Raw genomic sequence first — 16,219 nt, forward strand, 5'->3', positions numbered from 1 at the left:
CCTATTGAGCCCGTAAGGGCTAGGCCCGACCCGACCCTAAAAGCCTGGCCCTAACCCAGCCCTAAAATTTATATTTTATTTTTATTATTTTCTATTACATGTGTATAAAACTATAGAAGTATAGGAATTTTGATGAATTATATGAATCTGTCAGTCTATTATGTTAGAAAATGGGTCTTTCAAATTGAATCTGTCTGTTTGAGCCCAAAGCCAAAGCTACGAAGCCCAACTCAAGTCATGAAGCAAAACCTAGACGGCTAGACCTAGACGTTATCGAGCATTAAGGTCTTCACTCTTCAGACAAACTAAGCCGCCTCTCTCTCAAAACCCTATCTCACTCTTCCTGCCGCTAGCGTCTACTATCACCATCACCTTTGGATCAAACCTCACTCTCCCCGCCGCCAGCGTATACCATCATCACTCTATGCAAGGTGGCCTCGAAATCCAGCGAAACCCTAACCTCCACAATCACCGAGCTCGAAAGAGAACGAGCCAAAGACAGAGACGAAATCTACCTCGAAAACTATATTGAGGACAAAGAAGTTGTTACTCATATCAACCATCACAACACGGAGCGTCGTTTGTCCGACGTCTGGCGAGAGCTCCACGACGAGGACTACTGGGTTGGGTTGCTCGACCTGATGGACTAGCTCCTCCGCTCCGAGCTCATCCGCTACGGCGAGATGGCCCAGGCCTACTACGACGCCTTCGATTTCGACCCGTTTTCCAAGTACTGCAGTAGCTGCGGTTTCACCCGTGGCAACTTCTTCGACTCCCTCGGCATGACCAACCACGGCTACCACGTCTCGAGCTCGCTACATCGGTGAGAACTAGCAGGCCGACTCTGGGCAAAAGCCATTAATGTGCATTGTACGTCGGCGGTGGTCAACTATCCACTTGATGAGGTACTCATTCCCACATAGTCATACACTTGGTGATGTCGGTCAGTCGGTGATTTGAGTAATTTGAGTATTTGAGTAATTAACAGTTTGACACTTTAGAGTTTATATAAAGAGAGAGAATTGCATTTATATATTGTCCAACTTGTTGATGAACTGAAATATATGTCGTTGATACAACCTAGTGAAAGTGAAATGCTTTTCCCAGAAATATAGCTGTTGCTTTTCATTTATGTGTAGTTGAATTGGAGTGCTTGTAATTGTTTAATATGTGATTTAGCTAAATTATTTATATGGTTTCCTTTGCAGGTTCTTTGTTTGGTTACCATGAAAGATCTCCACTTCTTGTGAATTGATGAGGACTTGATCAATTTTTGTATCAAAGTGTCAAACACTGCTTCAGTTTTTGTAGCCTTAGTGGCTTAGTGCCTCTATGCAGACCATGCTTCAGTAGTTCAGTTTTTGTATCAAAGATTACCACTTCTTGTGAATTGATGAAGACATGAAGTCATGAAGACATGATCAGTTTTTGTATCAAAGTGAAAGTGTCAAACATTGCTTCATTTTTTGTAGCCTCAGTGGCTTAGTGCCTCTGTGCAATTTCAATTCAATTTCAAGTCTACTACTTGATCAGTTTCAGTTTATGTGGGATGTGGGATATCCATAAAATTAACTCAAGTTCTCATATCTCAAGTACATAGTTTCATTTATATTATATTTTTTTTCCCTTCAGTTGGACTTTATGTAGTTAGAAAAACTGTGTTTGATGTAAGTCAAACAAAGGCCCGGCCCGGCCCTATTTGAAAAGGGCTGGCCCTGCCCGACCCTTGCGGCCTTTACAAAATGAGCCTTAAGGGCGGGTAAGGGCTTACGTATTGAAGCCTCGGCCCGGCCCTACCCTAAGCCCTAAAATTTAGGGTAGGGTTAGCCCTAGCCCGGCCCATGATGAGGCCTAGGCCTATTGACGCGATAGAATTCAATGATATCACTGGGTTTTTGTTACTCGGCAAGGTTTTTAGCGAGACAACGAGAGAAGCACCACGTTTGGGCGACACAAGGGGGAGTGTTCAAGTAAATCCAGAATATGTGTCTGGCCCAAACTAGAGGTTACTTGCTCTAGTTGAAATAGGGTTTATATTAGAGATATTCTCGGAGAATCTTAGGAGATATCCAATCAATGTACGATTATGTTTCCATGTACAACTCTGTCTTTATATTTGTAATCCTCTATATAAAGAGGCCCCTATTATCAATGAAAGTAAAATTCAATTCTCGCTAAGTGAAATTGGCGTCAACGCGATACGATCCGGCGAAGCACTGCGCCAGAACTTCTGCCAACAAGATATGCACGCGCTGAGGCGAAGTCTCTCTAAGGGCATGCGAGTGGACCTTAATGGATAATCTTCTGCCAACCACAGTGGTAGATGTCAAGGCAGATCCAAGACGACGGCTGTCGATGCTAAAGCGGGTTCATGGTGAGATTCCTCTGCCGGCGAGAAAAGAAAAAATTGAATTGCAAATATCCTATCAAGGCAAAGCTGGACTGCAGGAGACGGCATACCCAATCCAGAGTAATCTCCCACTGGTGCGGCGAAGAATCGAGCACAATCCACAGGAAGTACTTATTGTTTGTATTTGTTGACAAATTAATCTTCTGTGGAACTTTCTGTTGAATTGCATCAAAAGTCTGTGCATATGAGGTATGCACACAAGGTGTTTGATGGAATGCCTGAGAGAAATTCAGCTTCACTGGGGGGGCACCATACACCATATGGACAGAGGGCTTGACGAGAGAAATATGTGGTGCTCTGGTCTCTTTTATTGGTAGTCCTGCAAGCCGGGTATGCAATGAAACACTCAAGATTGCAGACTGGGGGGCAACACAAAGTCCTGCTTGGACGAAGACAGGTCATGTTCTTCAATCATGGTTGCTGTGATTTTAAATTCCTGGAAATATATATATTCGAATATTATACACTTGGTGTATATATATGGGGGGAGGGATTTCAAAATTCTGTGGCATGATTTTAATGCCAAAGTTTACAATTAAGACTTGTTAAAATGTCTTAATATCACTGGGCCAATAATTGTGGCCTTAAACTTTTTTGAGTTGCTTTATAGTTGAGATGATGCAAATGCCAATTACAGTGGCATTGAAGGTTCATCAGACTAAGAGAAGAGGCACTTTAAAATGGTGGAAGAAGCTTTTGACAAGGTCTTCGCAGCAAGTGCGAATTGGTTACAGGACAAGAAGAAAGCCCACAGCGAATTGAGCTCGCGAAAAGTACCAAGAAGTTCTTAGTTTTGCTCCACTATATTTCGATTTGCGGCCGAGATGTTTTTGGAGATTAATTTATAAGCAGAGTCAGCAAGTGGTTCCCGATATTAATTAATTTCCCGATGTTTTTGTGATCTTCATCCCATTTTGTGAATAACATCCAAGGCGGTGAAGCGGTGGTATGTTCTGACTTCTGACAATACATGCTAGACGTACAGCCAACATGGTGGCTTAATTGTATTAATTGCACGAGAAGAAATTGTCTTGCATGTGATGCAGCTATCATGTGCATGAATGGATGTTCTACATGAAAAAGTGCACCTGCCTCCAGCATCTTTTCTGGATTAGACCATGCATAGCTACAACATGTTGCCATGTTCTTATCCACTAAGAACAAAAGAGGCTTATTAAAACCATATTTATGGTTAGTTGGCCTGATTGTTAAAAGCACTTGAAACAAGTCACTGTGAGTCTTGCGGGGCACCTCGTTCAGAAGACAGTATGAGAAGGCCTTATCAATGGAAGGCCTAGATGAAAATTATAGAGTCTCTGAGCATTATACATGTTTATGTATATACTGGGGGGCAACAAAGTTGTCAAGGAAGGCGTCACTTCATGACAAATGGGGCTAGCTAAGAACTGTCAGAACCAAGTGTGGTTTTGAACTCATTATGATCAAGCAATTATCCAAGATACATGATTTTGGTCATAGAAGGCCAATACACGTGGCCTTTTATAAGCTTTTGGAGGCACCTAATCTCTTTCATGATTAACATAAGGCTTAAAGTTAGACGCGCCAATTATATGCAGACCTATATTTGCTTTCCTATGGGAGATCTGTCCAGGTGACTTTATGGCATTCAAGCTTCTTGGCCTATTTAGGGGTCTATATACATGATCAGTCAAGTGATTTCAAGTTTATTACTTATCAGTTGAGCCAATACAAGTGGCTTTTAGGCGACGTCATTGCAAGATTAGTGCTGACTCAAGACCTCTTCAGTCAAGACGGAGAACTTTGACTTCAAGGTCTGGGGGGCAATGTTTGAACCCAAAATTAACATTTTTTCCCGACAAGGGGGACTCGAAGAAAACCGGGCCAAGATCCGTGGCCCAAGCTATATATTTTCGACAAGTTCGAAATTGTTCAAGTAAATCCAGAATATGTGTCTGGCCCAAACTAGAGGTTACTTGCTCTAGTTGAAATAGGGTTTATATTAGAGATATTCTCGGAGAATCTTAGGAGATATCCAATCAATGTACGATTATGTTTCCATGTACAACTCTATCTCTATATTTGTAATCCTCTATATAAAGAGACCCCTATTATCAATGAAAGTACGATTCAATTCTCTCCCAATTCAGTTTTCCTTAAACACGTTATCAGCACGACGTCCTAACCCTGAAACAAATAGCCAAACCCTAAATCCGAATACAAAACCTTGAAACCATTTCGGCCCTCGCCACACATCTTGAAGCCGTCCTTCCCAGAAGTCCAGAACCGGTGGCGCCACCACCCCAAGAACCGGCCGAAAACCTACCGAACCGGCCACCGGAAGCTCCAAACCACCCGCAGCAAATATTCCACCGGTTCACCACCTTCCGGACTTCCAATTGCTACCAAATTTTTCCAGCAGTAGCATCTCAAACCCAGAAATCCAAAACCGAAAGAAAAACCTGGAAAACCGGCCTAAAACTCACTGAACCGGCCCACTGAATCTTCCGGCAGAAAACCGGCAGAAGGAAAAGAAAAAAAAAAAAAAAGGAGCCAGCCCAAGCCGCAGTCCAAGCCGCGGCCCAAGCAGTGCCACATCAGCAGCCACGTCATCCTGCCACGTCAGCACCGGACAACAGTAGTTAATCCCGGTCAACGATTTTCCGGTGACTTTCCGACAGCTTTTCCGGGCACTTTTCCGACCATTTCCGGAGACTTTTTCCGACCACTTTTTCCAGTCAAATTTTCCGGCGACCTATTTCGAGGTATTTTTTACTAAAAGTTCCTGTTTTTGAAGTTTTTATTTCTTTTCTCTTCCTTTCCTCGGGGACTTGCAAACTCCCTTCTTCTACCCCCATTTCTTCATCATAGGGGAGACCAAATTAAGCCGAACTGTGGGGGTTCGCGCTCACTCCAAGCTTGGAGCTTGTAGGGTCCTCCAAACTTAGAGTTTGTTGAGATAAAACGATCGACCACAAACCTCATTGTTTCGATCTAATCCAACCCCTCTTGGAATTGAATTTCTTGGAAGCCACTATGCTCGGAAATTCCTAATTTCTTGGAAGCATCTACGCTCAGAAATTTTTATTGTTTTCGTGGTAGCCTTTTCGCTCTGAAACTAACCCTAATTTCTTGTTCTCTTTCAGGATGAGTAACCTGAACAAATTGGACTTTGCTCCATTGGGAACAACTGGCTTTGGATATCACAGGGGGGTTCGTGATGTCCGCCAGCATCTCAAGGTCAATGGAATCCTAGATACGATTCTCGAGCCTAGCCAGGACGTGCTAACTGTTGAGTAAGCTCAAGCTTTGGAAGCAAATAGAGCAGCCTTAGAGGCAAATAAGGCGAAAGCCATCATCCTAATGACTCGTCATATGGATGATTCGCTCCAGTACGAGTGTATGAATGAAGAAGACCCCAGAAGGCTGTGGGTCTCACTCGAAGAAAGATTTGGCAACGTCCGTGACTCCCTGCTTCCTGACCTAGAAGTGAGATGGCATAGCCTCCGCTTCTGTGATTTCAAGTCAGTTCTTGACTATAACTCGGAAGCACTTCGCATTAAATCCTTAATGGAATTCTGTGGTAAAGAGATCACAGATGCGATGTTGATTGAGAAGACTTTCTCTACCTTCCCCGTCTCTGCATTGATGGTTGCTAAGAACTATCTCATCGATGTTACTGCAGGACGGATCACAAGGTTTCATGAGCTCATTGGAGCTATTAATGTCACTGAAAAGCATGACAACATCCTTGTGAAGAACTATAATTCGAGATCCGTGGAAACAGAGCATATTCCAGAATCCAATTATAAGTCGCGCCCCTAAGAGAGGGCGCCAAGAGCGAAACCTTAATCTTAGGGATACTTCTGGACGTCCTAGTCCATATAATCGCTCTACTTGGGAAGGTAACCGCCAAAATAGGCGAACACGGAACCGAAGAGGTCAACTTGGAAAGAGAGAGGGAGACAACGCCTCTGGCCATGTTGGTGGCGCCACCAACACTAAGAGCCATCTAAATGACGCTTTCAAAATGCCTCAATCAATGGAGTCTGAGCAAAGAGATGTATGTTCTCGATGTGGAGTATCTGGTTATTGGGCACACATTTGTAGAGCTCGTGAAGAAATTGTCACCGCCTACAAAGCATATTGTGAAGCAAGAGAAGCTCACGATGTGGAACCAGATGATCTAGAGTGAAGGGTGGAAGACTACAAATTTGGTTGGCATCAATAGATCGCCAATTCTGTTTAAGTCTTTATTTTTCCAAGAGATGTAATAGGCAATTGCCATATATTTTTGTGGTAAATGCCAATGGTTTAGTCTTTCTTCAAAGTAGGCTCACCCAAAGTAAGTGTGATGTCTATGAAGGTTCTGAGATTAGTGGTACTTAAGCGAGCCTTGCTCCACAGACATCTCTCTACTCACCTGGTCACATTTATTTTGGAATTACCGAAAGAAGTTAGACGACTACCATTGTTTTGCATTAGCTAGCATTTTGGATTAGATTTTCTTTGGTCAAAGAGACAATGATGTAACTCCGTTGGCTTATGAATAAAATTTTGAGTTCTTTTCATTATGACTCCATTTTGATTCTGAGCATATTACTTTGTGACTACGATGGCTGGGCCATCGGTATTAATTCAAGGACATGGAATAGCTCAAGTTCCACTTGCCAAATGGCACCTTGATTACTGTCACAGAAACTCTCTACGCTCTTAGGGCAAATCGTACCCTATGAATAGCCAACGGATTCCATGCGAAAACGCATGTAGAGAACGGAAATGAGTTCCTTTGCAATACCTCTAATATTTGCGAACAAAGGCGCATCTTAGAGAAGTTTATGTGTCTCTCTAGTAGACTCTATGTCACTGTTCGAGCTATTAATCCAATAAAAGTTATGAGAGAAGATCTCTTAGATTTAGACTGGCTTTGTCACGACAGGATAGATCATCCTAGTCATGATATGATGATCCGTCTACAAAAGACTTCACACGGACATCCATTCTCTCGAGCAAAATGAAGCATGAATCAAATGTTGATTCTTGGACTAAGTGTGACCACCGCCGCTGCCTCTGGCACCGCCGCAGTCCACCACTAGCCTAGGGCTGGCACAGTCCCTATCCATGACACCATGGATGGCGTCCATCATGGTGATGGCGCCCCAGGTGAGGCTGCAATCACCAACTTATTTCAAATAGCGTTTCAGACGCTCAGGCCCAACCAAAATCCTCATTGGTTGCTTCTAAATCCTCTCGCTCGTTTTTACAAAGCCCGTTCCTTAGGGAAATTAGGACTGAGACCGTCCTATGCAAAGGATATGAAAATACTTATTCTGTTCTTACATAGAATCCATGGGGATTCTGTGGACTGATTCAACCAACTTGCGGATGTTTAAATATCTCATGATGATTGGTTGACACGCAAACACGCTGGTCACGTGTTGTGCCATTGTCCACTTGTAATGTTGCTTATGCTACACTCCTAGCAAATATCATATGACAACGGGCTCACTCTCCGGATCATCCTATTCCATCAATTGGACTTGACGATGCTAGAAAGTTTACATCGAAGACTTTCGATGGATATTGCAATGGGACTGATGTTGGACATCATATTCTCATGAACACACCCAAATGGTCTCGCAAAAATGACTACGATGGTAGTCAGGACATTGGTAATGCACACCAATCTCCTTATATCCGCTTGGGGTGATGCAATATCGCATGCAGCTATGCTAATTGGTCTACCACCCCCCTGCCGCCACTCAATCTACCTCTGCGTTATAGCTAGTGACTGGGTACAAGTATCGTACTTACGCATATTTGAGTGTGCCATTTATGTGCCAATTGTGCCGCCACAGCGCTCTATGATGGGTCCTCACAGACGAATGGGCAACTACGTTGGATTTGAGACTCCAACAATCGTCCGCCACTTCATGCCCTTGCTAGGCGATCTCCTTACCGCTAGATTTGCGGATGTCACTTTGATGAGACAGTCTTCCCATCGTTAGGGGGAGATAAGAACACAGATGTTCAGCAGGAACGACAGGAATTGTCGTGGTCTGTCCCCACTATGTCTCATCTCGATCCCTACTAAAGTGACGAGATCACACAAATATGCTGCAAACATGCCTGCAAGGAAGGACGTCCCTACGAGAGGACGTAGCGCCACCCTACACTGAGATAGGCATGGCGTCAATGCCAAAGAGAGTGACACTCTGGCGTTATAGGCCATGGCTCCATCTAGGATGTGTGGGAGGCCCGTGGGTTCGAATGATACTTTGGCACATTTCAATCCTTTGATCATCGACACTCAAAATCCGTCTCATGAGTATCTTCCGGGTTATGGTTATCATTGGGGGACGCCTCAACATCAGAACCTATTCCTGAGAATATAGAGCTCTATGAAACTTACACTAGTGTACATGAGACGTGGGATAGAAATTCCATCATAATTAATGATGTAGTTGCGCATTTCGCTGCGCATGAGTTTGTTGAGTTAGATGATATCGAACCACGCTCCGTTGATGAATGAATGCCAACGTAGAGAGATTTGGCCTAAATGGAAAGATGCGATCCAGGTTAAGTTGGATTCTCTAACGAAGAGGAAGGTTTTTGAGCCAGTGATGCCAACACCTCCTAACATAAAACCTATTGACTAATGGGTCTTCGTTAGAAAGCGTGATGAGAAAAAGAGATGGCAATCTCGCCTTATGGCGCAAGGCTTCTCACAAAACGCCCTGGAATCGACTACGATGAGACATATTCTCTCGTAATGGATGTCATTACACTCCACTACCCTGTCAGTTTGGTAGTTTCCAAATAACTGATCATGCAGCTTACGAATGTGGTCACTACGTATCTCTATGGGGATCTAGATACGGAATACACGTGAAGGTTCATGGTGAACTTCATTTACCCAAGTCAAGTGGCTCTAGACCTCGGAGCGCGTTTGCAATAAGGTTGAAACGCTCACTAAAGTGACTACTTGATTGGGAAGGGATATGCCCGCGCGATTCCATAACAAGTTTCAGATTCTATCGCGGTTCATGTTGGACATGATCTTCATTGGAAGCCCTTAAAGAGTTAAGGAAAACCGGTGAACACTTGAAATCCGATTTTGAGATGAAGGATTATGGGAGAACACGATTATGTCTCGGTTTGGAACTTGAGCATCGTGTCGATAGATGCTTAGGTATTTTGACAAGGTCAAGCCTTCAAGCACCCCTATGATCGTCCGTAGTCTTGATCTTGAAAAGGATCCTCTTCGTCCAAAGGATGATGACGAAGATGTGCTAGAGGCAGAAGTGTCTTACTTAGTACAATAGGCGCATTATTGTACTTAGCCCAATGCATAAGACCAGACATCTCATTTGCAGTAAGCTTGTTAGCTAAGATATAGCTCTACGCCAACGCGACGCCATTAGGATTGGTGTAAAAGATATCTTTCGATACTAGAGATGTACGACTGATATGGGCATGCTTTATCCCTACAGAAAGATGATGGATTCGGACACATCACACACCAGGAACGCCGCCAACACTGGCCTGCGTCCTCTATCCCCATCCCAAAACAACATGTGTTTTGGAAGGTTTTGTTGATGTTGGGTATCTCTCTGACCCACACAAAGGTCGTTCTCAAACTGGTTAAGTGTTCACCATGGGTAAAGATCGTGATATCTTGGAGGTTTACAGAACAGACCCTAGTCGCTATATCTTCGAACAATGCAGAGATTTTTGCTCTTCACGAAGTGATTCATGAATGATATGGATTGGATCCATAGTTACGCATGTTCGAACAATTGTGGTTTGAAGTCTACCACAGATGAGCCTACGAGCATATAGGATAATGCTGCTTGTTTTGAACAAATGAAGCAAGGCTACATCAAAAGCGACATCACCAAGGATAATCAGCAACAACAAACTCTCCTCAAGATCAAAGTGAACTAGGTTCAATCTAAGGACAGTGCGGCAGGCTTGCTCACTAAGTCATTGCCTAAATTCCACTTTCGGGAAACATGTTGGTAGCATCGTTTGCGGAAGTTATCTGAACTCCCATGACCGTAGTCATCAGGGGGAGATGCAGACATCAGGGGGAGATGTCTACATGTATGGTCTCGAAACGTGAAGGGTGTGTTGTGCTCTTTTCCCCTTTCGACCGAGGTTATTTTTGTCCCACTGGGTTTTTGTTACTCGGCAAGGTTTTTAGCGAGGCAACGAGAGAAGCACCACGTTTGGACGACACAAGGGGGAGTGTTCAAGTAAATCCAGAATATGTGTCTGGCCCAAACTAGAGGTTACTTGCTCTAGTTGAAATATGGTTTATATTAGAGATATTCTCGGAGAATCTTAGGAGATATCCAATCAATGTACGATTATGTTTCCATGTACAACTCTATCTCTATGTTTGTAATCCTCTATATAAAAAGGTCCCTATTATCAATGAAAGTACGATTCAATTCTCTCCCAATTCAGTTTTCCTTAAACAGAAATATATTATTTTAGAGGCTAAATAAAGCCTACTTGGAGATCAAGCAATCTTGAGGCAAATCTGGATATTCATTGATTTATTATTAATTATCAAATATTTGATAACTAAGGAGATTTGTTGGCTTGATTACCAAGTATTGTCCAAGAAAGGAGGAGATTGACGTGCAAGCTGCCACTAGTAATCGAAAATAGTTGGTCTACATGGAAGGTCCTTAGTGGACGTGGGTTAGCCTTACTGTGAGTAGCGAATACGTTCGCAATTAAAACATTCGCGAAAGGATAGCGAAGCTAGCGTCAAGATTACACATGTATTCCTATTATTGATTACAATGGGAAAATTAAGGAAGGGATATAATGGACATACGTGAAGCATGGCGCAAGAATCAAGGTTTCATATATATATATATTGCAATCAAGTCCTGCTCGCGAACGTCAAAGAAGACTTGCCCAAGATGTATATACAAGTTAATTATATATGCAAGCTGCATGGCTCATTACGTGGACTACATATGTACATATGCATGCAAGTAAGTAATCAATGATTGCATAGGTAAGGTGATGTAGGACGAAAACGGACCCAATTTAGCCAGAAAACCATAAAAACAAAGAAGCGACATAGAATCAAGAAGAGTGATTGGAAAATACATAACTCACGCGTAATGAGGTTACTAGCCACTGGAATATTCAAGAAGATTTGGTTTTGGACTTTTTGCACGAGTAACCTGAAAAGTCCAAAACCAAATCTTCTTGAATATTCTAGCGGCTAGTAACCTCATTACGCGTGAGTTACGTATTTTCCAATCACTCTTCTTGATTCTATGTCGCTTCTTTGTTTTTATGGTTTTCTAGCTAAATTGGGCCCGTTTTCGTCCTACATCATAAGGGACATAATTATCCTTAATTGTTTCCACAAGGATAGATGTGCACGTTCAGAAGTTGACTCCAAGAGGCAATTAACTTTGCCTATATTCTAGTTACGTCAACAGGCGGATAATAATTACTTATTGCCTAAGATAGTTATCAAGACTATTAAGTGGTTTGATTTGATTCAAAGGCCAATAACTGTGGCCTAAAATATATTATTTCATTCCTATTAGGAAGGTGAATCTGCAGCAGCCTATATATAGAGGCTAAAGCGATACAACAGAGGACAACTCTTCAATCAACTAATCATACAGATTATCAAAGCCTCTCCGGAGCAAACCTACCTGCAACCTAGTTGCAACCCAGCGAAGCAAGGGTAACGCCCTCGCAACCCAGCGAAGCTGAAGTCACGCTTTAGCAAACCCTGTGCTTTCTCCCAACTTCCCAGTGATTGCTCTGCTTAGTCTACAACACTAAGTATCGATTCGGTGAACGCAAGAGATCACAACCAAAGCCCTTATCCTATAAGGCAAGAAGTCCTTTTCCGAAAGGCAGAGAAAAGAACCTTGTGACGAGGTTGGTGCTCTCCTCGTCCACATAGTTTGATCAAGAAGTCAGGTCAAGGGACTCCCCCGACGACTGCACCCCACGGTGCTGGCACGCCCGCACAATCACAGTAGCAAAAGAGACGGTTTGCACACCAAGCTGGTTTTGGAGCCAAACACTACCCAGATCAGAGTCATTCATGATCTTTCTCATCTTTCTATTTCTTCCTACAATACCCAAATCTTCATACCAAACCTTCAAAAATCATTGATATCAAACCAAAAATTAAATTTTCATTCAGATTTGGGGAAAAAGAGAGGAAGAGAGATTCAGATTTGGGGAAAAAGAGAGGAAGAGAGTTAGAGTTTGGAGAACTGAAGAATTGGATTCAAGCAGCTCCGATCAGATCTGAGTGTCGCCATGGTCGATCACAGTGTTGAGGTCGCGATTGTGTTTGCGATGTTGGAATCTGGGCTACTTGTGGTTGCTTGGATCTGTTCAAATTTGTTAATATGGTTGCTTTTCTAATCGCCCAGAAAAGCTTGAAGAAGGCGAAGAGAAACAGAAGAGAAGAAGATGGAGAGAAAGAAAGCAATAGTGCAATTGTGTTTTAATAAAATACATTATAATAAGGGCTAAATACTGATTACTACCTTGTAGTTTGGGTCCAAAATCAATTCAGTCCCTCAACTTCTAATTTCATCAAAAACACCCTTGCACTTTCAATTTTGATCTAATAGGTCTAATTTGTTAGTTTTCCGACAATTGAGTTATTTAACTTGTTAACGTGGCTCATATATGGCATATGTTTTATAATGTGGTGTCGAGGTGACCTGCATAGTCAATTTAAGAGTGAGTCCTACTATTAAAAATAAATAATTTTTTAACAAATAATCTAACTATAACTTGAACCCATAAAAGAATATTAACGAATTGGACCTATTAGATCAAAATTGAAAGTGCAGGGGTGTTTTTGACGAAATTTGAAGTTCAGAGACTGAATTGATTTTGGACCTAAACCACAGGGTAGTAACTAGTATTTAGCCCTTATAATAACAACAAAAAATATTTATTTATTTTAACCTATGGGTTGGAGTGAAAAATTGCCAAAATTGACAATTCCTTGTTAGCTATCAAATTCAAATTTACCTCAAAATTTTTGACCTCTCCATTGGAGATGGTCTTACAAATCTTGTTCGAGCTTTAACGGTCTATAAACTATTCGCTTGGGGTTACCCCATGCTTAATTACTTTCCATCTTTGCGTCTGAGAATGATTGGACTCAACTCATCGCTCAAGTTTAATCACTCTGAATCCATGTTGAATGGTCTACTGTTAAGGAAATCTGGAAACTAGCTTTGACTGGTTCAAACCGCAAGTTCATCTATGACTATAGTTTCCAAGCAACCCCATCTTACTCTCGAGGAAGACCTTTTGCCCTGCTATATGGCCACTCCTTATTTCTTAAAAAACAGTTGATCATTAGTAACGGTTCAAACAAAATATTGCTAATATTCAATGTTATTAATGTCAATCCTGCCTGGTATTACATGCCGGAATTTTGTAGAGATTATTATTCAATCTCGAATTTACAAGCTCAAGTACTTTCTTATCTTTCAATATATCAGTTAAGAATAAAAGTTGATTCTCAATGGCAAAAGCTTTAAACTTTTTAAACCGCCAAACTTATACCCCCACTATTTAAAATGGGATTAATTAAGCTGTCGATCACTATCTAGACCATAATACAGCAGAAAAATATAATCCACATGGGTGATGGACAGGGGGCAGCAGCCTAACCCCAAAGAGGCAAAGAGCAGCCACAAGCAGTGAATTCGAACTCCAGTACGTACTCATGGCCAGTGGCGGAGGCAGCAATGTATATAAACGGGGGCAAAAAAAATTTCTTTCCTTTATGCCTCTCCTCTACCCGGCGGAGCAACTTCGGGCCGGTTTTGAACATGCAGAGTACCAACACCGGCCTAAACCCAAACCGAGACAATACAATCCGGTTGCTCAGGGCTTTCGTTTCCTGGCAGTAGCACCAAGGCTGTAAATAGTACCATTCTGCAATCTGCAGTAGCAGTAAGGCTTCATCTGCAACAAATAATGAAACAAATCAATTTTCTCCACTTGGTCGGGGCCGTTAGAAGCGTGGCTGATGTGGAGGAGTTCAAGACGCGTTAGGGGAAGAAGGCGCTGTGCAGTGTGCACTAAGGAACCGAGGGAGAGGAATTGAGGGAGTGCCGAACTGAGGGAAGAGGAAGAAGCAGAAAGAGAAAAAAGAAAAAACTGAAGAAGAATGAGATAAAGAGGAGACCGAGAGTTGATAAAGATTGATAAAAAAAAAAAAAAAAAAAAACTGAGAGAGCTAGTAAGAAGGTCGATCTCTAGTTCTGGAGGAGGAGCAAAGTTGGGGTTGACTGGATGAGGAAGAAGAAGAAGTGAAGAACTAAAGAAGAGAGAAGAAGAAGAGGAGAAAGAAGAAGAGAGAATGAGAGGAATCGTGTTGGAGGAATAATAAAATATTGCCACTGGGAGGAGTACCCATATTATTAATATATGATCAGTCAAATATGGAGGCCACACACAGACACGGCATGGGGGCACTGAGTCAAAATCAGTGGGGGCAAAAAGATGATCATAGAACAAAACATATGATTTTAGTGGGGGCCACTCGTCCTTCATTGGCTCCGCCCCTGCTCATGGCGATTTGCCTAATCAAAATTATTCAACTTTTGGGAACAGAACAGTGCAACATATATAGATTAGTCCATGCAAATACCGATCAAAAGAGACCAGCTCGGTAAACCTAGCCTGGAATTATTATTATTTTTTTTTTTTTGAGAAGAAAGAAGGAATTGCATTTATAAGCAATTTAGACATGTACAACATAAATAAGTACACCGGATTCACCATTGTGGTTAATCCTCTACCCTAAAATTGGAAAGCAGGAAACAAAAGCACAAACCTAACTAAAAATGCGCTGCCTGAAAACATTTCCTAAGGGGTAGTATGTACATATAACTGTAGAAAAGAAGCTAGAAAAAATGTCCTCGTTTCTTATCTCACTACACCTTCACCAACACAATAGATGCACATCACAGAGATAACAACACAGTTAATAAGATAGCAACCACAACGATAAAGTAGCCACAGCAACAAGGGAATACTTCGATGTAGTCACTCCAGAGGCTGGCAAAGTCATAATTGAGAAGGTCCACAATTATCTAACCCAAGTACCAGATATCATCAGAGGTCCTCTTTAAAACTGTCGTAGACCAATACTACCACATTAGTAAGATGAAAACGAAGAAACAAAACCCTGAGCTTTATGGCGTCTTCAATTGTAGTAGGGGATGGCCCATTGGTAACATGAAAACACTACTGATGCGGGAAGCGTGAACACGATAGCAAGAGGCTCCGTCAAGCGTCGAAAGCCATATGAGATGAGTTAGAATCCACTAGCAATTATGGGCACAGCCGTAAGAAACATAGAGAAACTTCTCTAATATTTAGTTTTTTTATTGATAACTTGAATGAAAATTACAATCTAAGAGGTACCTTATATATGGCACATAGCATAAACCTAATACAACTAGAAAACATAAAAGAACAATTTATTGTAGACTAAAACTAGAAAACCTAATTAAACCTGATTAAATAAAAATCGGAAATAGAATCCTAGATACTAAAGAATATTACGCTTGGAATCTCAATCAAGATTTTGCTCGAGAATCCCGATATATCCAAAAGAGTAATTTATGATTAATTCTATCATTAAGAAGCCTATTTGAATACCAATTTCCAATATTCAAATTATTCTTCTTAATGTGAAGACGCTTCTTTCTTTTCGAGATTTTTTTGTTGAAATTGGCTAAAATCTCGTCCTACATCAGTCTCCTCCACTTGAAAAGAACTCGACCTCGAGTT

This window comes from Rosa rugosa, chromosome 2 (genome assembly GCF_958449725.1).
Source record: "Rosa rugosa chromosome 2, drRosRugo1.1, whole genome shotgun sequence".
NCBI classification, from domain to species: domain Eukaryota; kingdom Viridiplantae; phylum Streptophyta; class Magnoliopsida; order Rosales; family Rosaceae; genus Rosa; species Rosa rugosa.